Below are 12,752 nucleotides of genomic sequence, written 5' to 3'. Positions count from 1 at the left end.
TCTTCACCTCTGCCTTCCTTGTCGGTCTGCACACTTTCGAAAACTCCAGCAGTTGGCACCTGTGTTTCGTCATCATCCGAGACGTGCTGCGATGGTCCTCCCATGTACTCATCTTGAAAGATAAGTGGTTAGGCATCGGTGCACTCAATCTCTTCCACTTCTGGGGCAGGGATAGGTGGATGGCCCTGGGAAACCCTGCTAACAGAGTCATCAAAAAGCAGAAGAGACTGCTGCATGACTTGGGGCTCAGACTGCTTGGCTGATTTGCAAGGGGGTGAGGTGAAAGACTGATGGACATCGGCTGCAGGTGCCAACTGTGGTCTTTCAGCAGGAGACTGGGTGGAAAACAATGTGAAGGAACTGGATCCACTGTCAGCAACCCAATCTACTATGTCCTGTCCTGTGTGGCTCACGGCCTGGCTTCATTCACATTGTACAACCGCAGTATTCATGCTGGGCAATTGTGGGAAGCTTGGCTGCGAGTTGAATTATATCACCCCCAGACCGTGTTCACACCATAGTTAGAGCAGTGGTTAGGACCCCTTGCCATGCTGAGAACCGTGACGTGGTGCATGATGGGCTCCGATATCTCCATGACTGGAACATATTGGCAAAAGTCTCAGCTTCTAATACCTTTACTTATGTCTTGCCAGCATAGTCAGTGTTATATCTGTTTGGTGCATGACGAGGGTATTGGTTACACCCCGCTCGCTCCCTTTTCACCCGCTACCCTGCCAAGCCACTTCCCACCCCACCCCGGCCCAGCCCTTACCCCGGGCCCGGCCCGCACCCAAATAAAATACTGACACTTGGCTTGGATTAAATTGGCCACAGCAGCCATTTTATTACATACATACAGTACATATAATAAATAACCATTTAATTCCAACCTGTAACATATTCCTGAATCCCAACGGGGGAGGTCCTGGAAGCCCCAAACAGCCGAAGTTTATTACCGGGTTGAGCCGCCTTGCCACCAGCCGTTAAAACGCCAGCTCGGAGGCACCCCTGACGGCCCAGCCCCCAAAATTATCCACAACTGACCACCAACTATGGGAGTCCAGCCCCAACCGTGGAGCCCTCCCATCCTCATCCTTTAGAATCTCACCAACTTCAAGGACCTCCCACCGCCACAGCCGCCGTGACAATTGTACCCCCCCCCCACCCCCGCCGTCCCCCACCGCTCCTTCCAATTCCATACCCGGCCTCGGATCCACCTAAAGGACAAAAAGAAGGGCGGGCGGGCGGGAGTTCAGTTTGCCCCCAAAATGGCCACCGTTCTCCTCCAGCCCTGGCTACTTAACCCCTCCAGCTCCACCCCCCAGCTTAAACTAGCCAACCCCAATCCCCCAGGGGCTCGCTGAACCAAACCCCCCGTCATGGTAGCCTCCCCCCAGGCTACGCCCCCAGTCCGGCTATTTCTTGACGGGGGTATTGGTTACACCCCGCTCGCTCCCTTTTCACCCGCTACCCTGCCAAGCCACTTCCCACCCCACCCCGGCCCAGCCCTTACCCCGGGCCCGGCCCGCACCCAAATAAAATACTGACACTTGGCTTGGATTAAATTGGCCACAGCAGCCATTTTATTACATACATACATATAATAAATAACCATTTAATTCCAACCTGTAACATATTCCTGAATCCCAACGGGGGAGGTCCTGGAAGCCCCAAACAGCCGAAGTTTATTACCGGGTTGAGCCGCCTTGCCACCAGCCGTTAAAACGCCAGCTCGGAGGCACCCCTGACGGCCCAGCCCCCAAAATTATCCACAACTGACCACCAACTATGGGAGTCCAGCCCCAACCGTGGAGCCCTCCCATCCTCATCCTTTAGAATCTCACCAACTTCAAGGACCTCCCACCGCCACAAACGAACGGGCTTGACTCCTTAAGCCCCGGGCGTCCCTCCACATCCGCAGCGCCGTTTCAATCCCCTCCTGCAAGGCCAAGCACCACATATCCAACCCTACCGCGTTTAAATGTACCCCATCTGCTCGCCAAAACCCCCCAACACCCCGCTCCAGGTCCACATGCCTCACAGCCACTGCCCCATTCCTTGCCATGAACCGGCCTACGGCCCGGTTAACCTTCACTCTCGCCTTGTTCACTCCCTCTACCGAACGCGCACCCCTCCACACCTTCCGGGGAACTATGTCCGACCACACCGTCACAAGGTTCGGAAACAGCGACCACAACCTAAGGAGATCGAACTTGATGTCCTTTACCAACTCTCTCAACGGCCGCGCCCCTAAATCATTGCCCCCCACGTGCAGGACCAATACATCCGGGGCCCTATCCAATTTCACAAACCTGTGCACCTCTGCCATCACGCCTCCCCACATCATCCCCCGCCGACCCAACCATCTTACCACAGCTGTAGACCGTCCAAACCCCAACTGTTGACCATCCGGCCGAACCGCTGCCCGGATGGCTCCCCAAAAAACGTATGAATGGCCTAAGATCCACACTAAGGCCGGCTCAGAACCTGCAACGACAGAAACGAAAAACAATAGCAAAAACACATTCCGCCTGCAAAGGTAACGCCCTCCATGCTACAATCTTTCTGGACGGATATATGAACGAAACCGGACCGATTCCCACCTCCCTATGCGCTTAATCACCTCCTGCCCCAAACCCCACCGAGCTGCCTCCGTCGCTGCCCCAATTCTGAACGAATGACTCGAGTACCCCTCCACCTCTCTGCCCAACTGACCCAGGCACCTCCTAAAAACTGCTGAAAACTGAAAGCGCGAAAGGAAAGACCCATCCGCGTGCACCAGAAGAGGGGACACTGATCCTCGCCCTACCGCCCCATACTCCCGCATACACCGAACCGGACACATCAAACAACCCAAGACCTCGAATAGAACCACCCTGCAACCCCTGCCTTCCACATCTGTTTTCGATCTCCTAATGACGAACTCTACCCTATCCTCATAAAGGTCTACATCCTCCCCCAGCAACCCCCCTCCCCTACTAACCGACGGACTCACCAGCTCCCCCAACCTCAAAGCCCCAAAGAACGCCAGCGCAAAAGCCAACCTGAACAACCGCAATTCCCATACGGAAACACAAACCGTTTCCAGTTGCTCCCCCAACTGCAGGAGCAAGGAAAACGACACCGGCCTATGACTGTCCTCAACCGACCTCAAACGCCGCCAACCCTTGAGTGCCCTCACTACCAGGAAGGACTTAGTGACGTCCGGCAACTTCCGAAGCTTGAAACCAAAAGCTAGCCCGGCCATGCAACCATTCAGCTTTGAAACCGACCACCCGTCCTCCCTGCACTGCCCTATAAATAACAGCAACGATATTTCCGCTTCCTCATCTCCCATCCCCAATCTAACCTTCCAATCCTCCCAACTCTGCCATGCCCTGTGATATGTCACCCACATACCGGGAGCTAATGAAGACTGGATAAGCCCCATTACGTTCTCTCCAGGAGTTCCCAAAGGCAGCTCGGGCAAACCAGCCCATCCTCCTCCGCTTCCGGAGCCAGCTGACGAAAACGCTCCCACTGAAAACGAGAAAGAGCATCAGCAATACAGTTGTCAACCCCCGGGACATGCACAGCCACCACCCACGCATTGATGGTCAAACACTCCAAAACCAATCTCTGTAACAACCGCACTACCCGAGGTGACGAGGCTGACAACCCGTTAATTGCCTGCACCACTCCCAAGTTATCACAGTGGAAACGGACCTTCTTGTTCCTAAATTTTTCCTTCCACAGTAGGACCGCTGCCACTATGGGGAAAAGTTCCAGCAGCGCCAAATCCCTTACCCAGCCTCTACTCACCCAAGCGTCAGGCCACCCCCCCGCACACCACTGCCCCGCACAATACGCCCCATAGCCACACCCCCCAGCCGCGTCGGAAAAAAGGTCAAAGTCAAATGCCTCCACTACATCCCCCATAAACATATCCCGGCCGTTATACTGACTCAGAAAAGACGCCCACACCCCTAGATCCTCCCTCAACTCCCTCCCCAACCTTATGTAATGAAGCGGTGACGTTACCCCCGCAGTCGCCGCCGCCAATCGCCTGCTAAAAATCCTCCCCATGGGCATTATACGGCAAGCAAAATTGAGCTTACCCAGGAGCGACTGCAGCTCCCTCAGCTGAAGTTTCGCCCGTCGCTGCGCTCTCCCCACCTCCCGCTCCAAATCCTCAAGCTTGTCCCGGGGCAGTCTACACTCCATGCGCTCCGAATCGATCACTATCCCCAGGAAGCTCAACTCCGTCGCGGGACCCACCGTTTTTTCCACCGCCAGGGGAACACCCAACGCAGCGAACAACACCTCCAGTGAATGCAACAATAACGAACACACCCCTGAGCCCGCGGGGCCAATACACAGAAAGTCGTCTAAATAGTGAATGATAGATTCACATCCCGCCGAGTCCTTAACTGCCCACTCTAAAAACGAGCTAAACTGTTCAAAGTACGCACACGATAGCGAACAACCCATTGGTAAACAACGATCAACAAAGAACCCCCCATCCCAAAAACACCCCAACAAATGTAGGCTATCCGGATGAACCGGCAATAACCTGAACGCGGCCTCGATGTCCGCCTTCGCCATCAAAGCCCCCCTTCCAAACCGTTTCACCCACTGCACTGCCGCGTCAAACGAGGTATATACCACCGAACATAACGCTGGATCAATACCATCGTTTACCGACGATCCCTGAGGGAAGGATAAATGATGAATGAGGCGAAATTTATTCGCCTCCTTCTTCAGAACCACCCCCAGAGGCGACAGGCGCAAATTCTCCAACGGAGGCTCCGAAAAAGGCCCATCCATCCTACCCAATCTCACCTCCTTCTCCAGCTTCTCAGACACTACTCCCGGGTGCTCCCTAGCTGACCGCAAATTTTTCTTAATCAACACCGGACCCGCCGGAACAAAAGGGATACGAAACCCCCAAAGGAAACCCTCCCACAACAGGTCCGCGGCCTTTTTGTCCGGGTACCTAGCGAGGAACGGTTCCATCCTTTCCAGACGAACCGGCGTCACCCCCTTTGCTAGTACCCTCGCCTCCCCTCTGCCTAACCCCCCTGAAGCACCGCATGGCTCCATGGGACCCCCCACAGCTGGAGCACTCGTGCTTGAACTTGCACTTCGCCCCGAACTTGCACCCCCCTTCATTAAATAGGAAACACAGTCCCTTAGCTGACGCCGCTGCAAAGGCCGACTGCCCTCCTGCTCCCGACTCCCCCCGAAATGACTGAGCTCCTGACTCCCCCCGAAAGGACTGGGTCGACTGAACCGGCGCCGTCACCTTCAACCACAAAGCTATATCTTTGTGGTCCCATCTAATACTCGGGCGCACTGCCTTACGCTGCCTAAATTGCTCATCGTAGCGCAGCCACGTCTGCCCCCCCATAAACCCGATACGCTTCCCCGATGGAGTCCAGATAGCAAAATAGCGCAGAGCAGCACTCTGGCGCCTTTTCCCCTACCACGCTGGCGAATATCGCAAAAGCCTGTAACCAATTAGGGAACGTGCGCGGTATCAACCGGTACCGCCGCTTCTCCTCTTCCTCCTTTTTACCCTCATCCTTCCTAGCCCTATCCAGGTTAAATTTCTCCAAGGGGAGCAAGGAAAAAATCTCCACATACTCCCCTCGCCAAATTTTTTCCCTAACCTCCTGCTTCAAATGGGCCCCCAACGGCCCCTCAAAGCAGACGTATACCTCCCCCCTCGCCTTATCATCCAGCCGCACCCTATCCTCCTGCTCTGAACCACCCGCCTGCGTCTGCACAGACGCCGTGGCACTTTGCGGACTGAACCCGGGCTGGCCTATCCCGCCCAACCCCCCAAAACTGCCCCCCACGCCCCAGGCTGGCAACGGGGACGAACCACCCGCCCCCCACCCAGCCAGCAACCCGGCCAAACCCCCCAGCAACTGCCCTAACCCCCTACCCAACTCCCCTTGGGGCCCCCCTGCCGCCCCCCCAGAATAACTAGCAATAGACTGCACCAAAGGTCCCCAGATCGCCTCACCTGGCTGCCTGGGAGCTGTGATCCCATCAGCCGAAGATCCTGGCTCCAGACGTTCCTCCCTCAGCGATGAGACAGATGACAGCCGATCCCCAGACGGTCCCCTGGCCCAGCCGGGGCCAGAGACGTGACATCCACGGTCTTCACTCGACGCCCCGGAGAAGGCGGAGCCTGGAAGATCCTGCAGCACCCTCGCCGAGAGCCGGCTGCCCTGGTCCGCAGCCGCCCCGTGGTCCCCCGACACTTGCTCCCGCCGAGGGGCCTCATCCACAATCGCCTCCTGGACAGGGCCCGCCGTACCTGGTCCTGAACACTGGGGGGCGCTGGTACACTGCAGGACAGACCTTCCCAGGCCTGCTCGAGGGCTCCGCCTGCTGTTCGGATTCCTCCCACGCCGCGGCCCACAAGCAGATGCTTTACCTGCGGCCTGCCGGCGTGGAGGGTCCTTCTCAGGGCTCCGTCTGCGGCGCTGAGCCCGAGGGGAGGATAACTGCGGACTGAGGCGCTCCGGCGGCCGGGCCCGCCGAGGCCGTGACACTACAGGCTGAGGCGAAACAGGTTCCTCAGCCACCCCTCTCAGCAGCTGCTGGACCTGCTCCTGAAGCCAGCCCGGTCCTCTACTTGCCGCCGCCGTCCTGAGCTCCGCGATCATAGCGTCCACCTCCATCTCGGTGCACGCGTCAGGTCAGTTCAGTTTGCCCCCAAAATGGCCACCGTTCTCCTCCAGCCCTGGCTACTTAACCCCTCCAGCTCCACCCCCCAGCTTAAACTAGCCAACCCCAATCCCCCAGGGGCTCGCTGAACCAAACCCCCCGTCATGGTAGCCTCCCCCCAGGCTACGCCCCCAGTCCGGCTATTTCTTTCTCTCTGTGTGTTCTATATGATTGCTACATTCTGTGTAGTTTGCTCTTGTGGTGCATGTGGACCGCGCCGACATCCTCCATTGTATGTATATTTTGCTGGGGTTAGTCGATTACTGCGGTCCACATGCGGTCGGGCTGCTCCCCTAACTAAAGACACGCTACAGTGTCATGGGCTGAGCAGCTCCTCCAGAATTGCCACTATATATTTTTTTGTTTTTCATTTTCTGCCTTGCTAGATTTGAGTGTGTTTGCCTTTACTTGGCATTCTAACACTCCTTTGCACCTGGTAACCTCCATCACATGGTCTGGTGTGGGTGTGGCTCGCGGCCTGGCTTCAACCACATTGTACAACCGCAGTATTCATGCTGGGCAATTGTGGGGAGCTTGGCTGTGAGCTGAATTATATCATCCCCAGACCGTGTTCACACCATAGTTACAACAGTGGTTAGGACCCCTTGCCATGCTGAGAAACCGTGACGTGGTGCATGTGGGCTCCGATATCTCCATGACTGGAACATATTGGCAAAAGTCTCAGCTTTTAATACCTGCATTTATGTCTTGCCAGCATAGTCAGTGTTATATCTGTTTGGTGCATTCTCTCTCCGTGTTTCATATGTCCTGTACTTGTTCAGGCCTCACCATTCGTAGAGCCGCATTAGGCCCGACAAATACCGCTGCAGGTTTTGTCGCCTACTCGCACCTGAGGAAGGGGTTTCACTTGTGCGTGTAGCTGGCACAGATCGACCACGTCCTCTCCCTGCAACAGGAGCTCCACCAGCAGCACCACGACCGGGGCCACGTCCCTTATTTGACTCTCTCCTCATATTTTTTAAATTTAGGATCTTGCCCTAAATGGGTGTTTAATTAATAGTAGAATAGAATGACAGTATGTAAAGAGTGTATCTCACACGGCCTGAACCAGACTAGGCCCAAAAGTTTTCTTTGCCCAAAATGGCTGTATTTCAAATGCCTGAATCAAACCCCTGTATGTAGAGGGGGTATCTCACATGGTCTGAACCAGTGTAGGCCTTAATTCAATATTGGTGCACCAAATGGCGGTAAATCTCTGAATGTAACCCAAATGTATTAAGGATGTATCTCACAATGACATCTGCATCAAAGGCTGCCAACTAATTTTTTTGTGCCCAAATGAGTGTTTGTTTAAAATTTGACAGCAGTATATAAGCCTGTAATTTCACACGTGCTGATGCTGCAAGGCCTGAAAATAGTGTTTTTTATCAAAAGAGTTTGTTTTTTAAACCCCAGAAAATGATGGGTGTATTTCTACCTTAAATTGCACAATGACTAATCCAGATGTTGTAGTTTGCCCCCAAAAAATGGTGATTTGCAATGTCCCAAAAGCTCAGATGCAGTGCTGGTGCACTGAGCTTGAATAAAATGGCCGCCGCCGCTGCCACCCACCTAACTAACAGAATTCTAAAAGTTAATATTTTTTGGTCTATGGCCTCAGGGCAGGGTAAAACGATTGTGCCCTGCACCCACACTACTATTTCTCTGTAGATCGCTGAGTTAGATTCTCTCCTATTCTCTCCCTGAAATCACAAGTCCAGCAGCATCCTCTCCCTACACTACTAACAGCAGAGTGACGAGCAGCGCTACATGACTCCAGCTTATATAGAGCCTGGGTCACATGACGCTCTGGCCAATCACAGCCATGCCATTAGTAGGCATGGCTGTGATGGCCTCTTGGGGCAAGTAGTATGACGCTTGTTGCAGCCTTTCAAAAAATGCCAAGAAAGCGGCGAACGCCGAACCCGAACTTTTACGGAAATGTTTGGGTTCGGGGTCCAAAAATCCTAAAGTTCGGTACGAACCCGAACTTTACAGTTCGGGTTCGCTCAACACTACCTGTATTGTCTCTCCCTGCACTAAATTCACTGTAAATGGTGAAGACCGGGCAGGAGGAGGCTTTATATAGGGCTTTGACATCACAGGGCGCGCTATCTGCTGACTGGCTACTTGCATGACATTACGGGTGATCTTTATTCCCGGGTTTCTTGCTTCCTCTTTCTAACATGTGCAGCAGCCATTTTAGAAAAAAATACAATTTGTTAGCACAAAGTGCGAGGAAATTCGCCCGTCTCTAACCTGAGGCCTTCACAGAACAGCTGGAGTTATACTGAAAGTACATTACACACAGGTGAGGTGACTTCTTGACCTCTAACTTCATCAGTATAGGACTTAGACTGGCCTGGTTGTAGTTACTTGGCCAGTCTTTCGTCCGTTTGTCAGTCCAAGGTAGGATCACCCGGATCACTGGGTGGATGGGCAGGTTGAAAAGCAAAGTCCCTTTTAGATGGCATCCAATGCAGTCAGGACACAGCGGAGTCTTTTCCCATGGCATCTCGGAGACTCGGCTTCTCTCTGCTCACTGCTCTCAGGGGTATCTGGTCGGATATCCACCTTCTTAGCTGGGGTCTTTTCTCCTGCTCCATTGTATCCATACCTAGGACAACAGAATATACCAAAAGGCTCCTGGGGGAGTTCTCCCCTCATGGTGCAATTAGATGTCAAATCCCAGCACCAATACCTTTGACCCATGAGTAGAGAAAGGTATTGGGCTGCCCTTCATCTCACAGGACCCCTCGTTATCCTAACACTGGTGTCTGAACCCCCTACTAGGATCGCATCCTCTGCTTCACATCCCTCTACACCAACAGATAAGGATGGTCACCCTACTAGGTTAGGATATCCAAGGGGAGCTGTGGACAAAGCACCATCTTGTTATTAATGGCACAGTATTCCTGTCCACTCATGTGCACTCAGACTGATTTCCCCCTGTCATCCTGTCCTGTGGAGGCCAGCAGAATCCATGACATGGGTCATGCCCTGGCTCTTCAGGACTCCACAACACAAAAACACAGTCCACACTCTGCTGCCAATCACTCTGTGTCCAAACCCAATCAGAGCTTGGTTACCTGATCGGACTAGAATTAAGTGTGCAGCACAACATTACACCAATGTTGTCTGTCCGCCCCAGTCCCCAGTATAACACAGCCCTACCGAAAACCTTGAGCACAACAGCGTTATCTGTATCGATCAGAGACCTTGGTTGCTCATCGTGACATACCACTTAACTGTGTTCCAATGTCACCCGTTCCGCTAACCAACAACTTTCTTGATCCACAGTATAACACAGTTTTACTCAATGGGGACACAAGAATGAATCAAAAACAGCAGTAACTGGACTCACAGCAAGGAATGTACACTACAAAAATCAGCAGGGTGGAACACATTCGTAGACAAGGACCGCCACCATCAACATCAAGAAAAACTTACAAACAGATAACAAAAACTCATAACATGGACATACACAGGGAACAAACGGTGTAACAAATAGTACAGGGGTGTCAAATGTTGCCTAGCTTGGCCTTTCTGACCCCTCAGCAGCTGGTGATGATGCCAAGAGGTAACCCCTTTATGGCCAAGCTGACTAGACCCCACTGCACCATTTGTTACCTGGCTAATTCTACTGTTGGACACTTGTTGGGCAATTACTTGCAAAAGGGCAATTCTTTGCAATCTGTCCTTTGTTCCCACACCTGAAACACGTGACAAATGCAAAACATCTGATGTTTGCTCTGCATGGCCCAGGTCCGTCTACACTGCAGCCGTGCTCCCTTCTCCTGAATTGTTCCATCCTCAGGGACGCACTCTTCACAACAGTTCTTTTGGGGAAAAATCTCTGTTAGTCTGGACCGGCTTGGTTTGATGATTTGACCGGTCACAGACTACTCTCCCCCCTTTTTGCCCTGCACAGGGTAAAGTTTTGGGAGATTCCGACCCTGACTTTATGGAAAAAGAAAGGGTCGGCACCAAATTGGTTATAACCTGTTGCATGCCAGACATTAGCTGGGACCTTACAGCAATCTCAGCCTTCAATTTGGCTACCATCACATCAGTAGAGGCAGTCCGCTCCTTGAAGGCCTTGACCTCAGTATAAGACTGAGTCAACTTAGCCTCAATTTCCTCCTTCTGCCTCTGCAGCTCTACTACCTGTGACTCTATCCTAGCCACCTGCGCATCTCGGTCAACAGTATCTCTGCCAGCTGTGCCCGCAATGCCGAAACCTGGTCCGTATTACTGGCACAGCATTGGCAGTGAATGTTTGGAGGAATTGTCTCCGTTGACTGAGACACCAGAGCAACTTCCTTTGGCTTGCAGATGCTAACCTCAAATGTATGCACAAGTTTGGCTAGAAGCAGAAGCCGTTTGGTGGCCTTGTTCAACACCGTCCGTTTGTTAACACAAAGCTTGTCATAACTACAAGCCTGTGCTAACAAATCGGACCACAGCATTTCTGTTGACTTGTAAGTGGTGGGGAGGATGGGGTTAAATGTGCTGTGTTTAGCTAGCTGGTGTAGTGTGGAGAAGTCCATACTTACGTCTTGATGAGAGGCCATCTTCCCTGGTCCTTTGTTGTCCTTGGTTGCTGCGTGGAGGAGGTCCTTTAACGCCTTCTCCCGTCCAGCCGGACTTCTCTGATCAGCTCCAACGGTGATGGTCCTCTCTCCAGTGACGTATGCAACGACTTCTCTCCAGTGTTCAGTGGGCGTGCAAGGCAATCAGAAAATCGTTAATACACAAATCAGAAAGATTTAAATTCTCTGCTGTAGAGATTGTTCTGTGTTTGGTTCTGATTGAGAAAGCCGCTTTACCTGTCCGACGCTCAGAATCCACTGACCGCGTCCCTCCCGCCTGACTAGTTCACAGCGTAAGCGATTTTTCTCACCAAAACCAAACACAGATACAAATTCCAAGCAGTGGGCCTGGCTCGCCAATGTTAAAGAGGAATATTAATTATTGATATTTATGCAAATCTCAATAATCAATAGGCATGAGTTTTCCAGTGATGACTCCGCCTATTTATGCCTAAATTATATATACCTAGCTATTCTCTCTAGCTAACTACCTCTGATTGCATATACACTGCACTGAACTACACTAAATGTGACTTACTACCATACTACGGCGGCGACTACTAAAAACACTATACGCTGTATTATGAACAATAAAGAATATTTATTACACAATACAATTATGCAAGTCTAAAAATACGCAAAATTTATATATATTTATAGATCAATGGATATAAATATATATACATATAGACGCACACACCGCAGTATAGTAACAGTACTACAATAAACACAATACAAACCTAACTACACTACACAGTACACAATTCCCATTCCACCCCACACACACTATCTACACATACATTCATATGTATATCAGCAACGCACCTGTCTGGCTACTCACTGTCCCTACGGGGTACAAGGGGTTAACACAATGGTGGTACTGCAAGGGTTAATATTTGCAGGCCAGGGATGTAGCCGTGGGTTACAGGTTTAGTGTAATACAGGGGTTAATCTGCAGCAGGGGTTCAGGGAAGCAGCAGTGAATGGGTTACTGCTGTAATACAGGGTTAATACAGCCCAGCAAGTGAATGCTGGGGCTGCACACAGGGAATGCAGGACTGCAGGGGTTACTGCTCTGCAGGGCAGGGAATGCAGGGGTTAAGGGTATGGGAAGAAGGGGTTAACAGGGGTAAAGGACCTGCAGGACAGTGCAATAGGGGTTAAATATCAGGTGGGATACAGGGGGTTGCAGAGCAGTGGTTACTGCTAGTTAGCCAGCTTGTTTGTCTCAACTTCCTCCATGGGGAACTGTTCGGTCCATCTTCCTTCATGGAGCTGCTCCCATGTGTCCCTGTCTGTTGTTCAGTCCCAAGAGAGAGAGCCTTTGTCCTGGCTTGGGCTAATATAAGCCCCAAAAGCAGCCCACCTCCCCCCTCTTCAACAGGAGGGTGATGACATCATCGTGGGCGTGTGACGGAATGCTTGAACTGCCAGTTGGCC

Source organism: Bufo gargarizans, chromosome 5 (genome assembly GCF_014858855.1).
Source record: "Bufo gargarizans isolate SCDJY-AF-19 chromosome 5, ASM1485885v1, whole genome shotgun sequence".
NCBI lineage: Eukaryota > Metazoa > Chordata > Amphibia > Anura > Bufonidae > Bufo > Bufo gargarizans.
Note: the sequence above shows the minus strand (reverse complement) of the source record.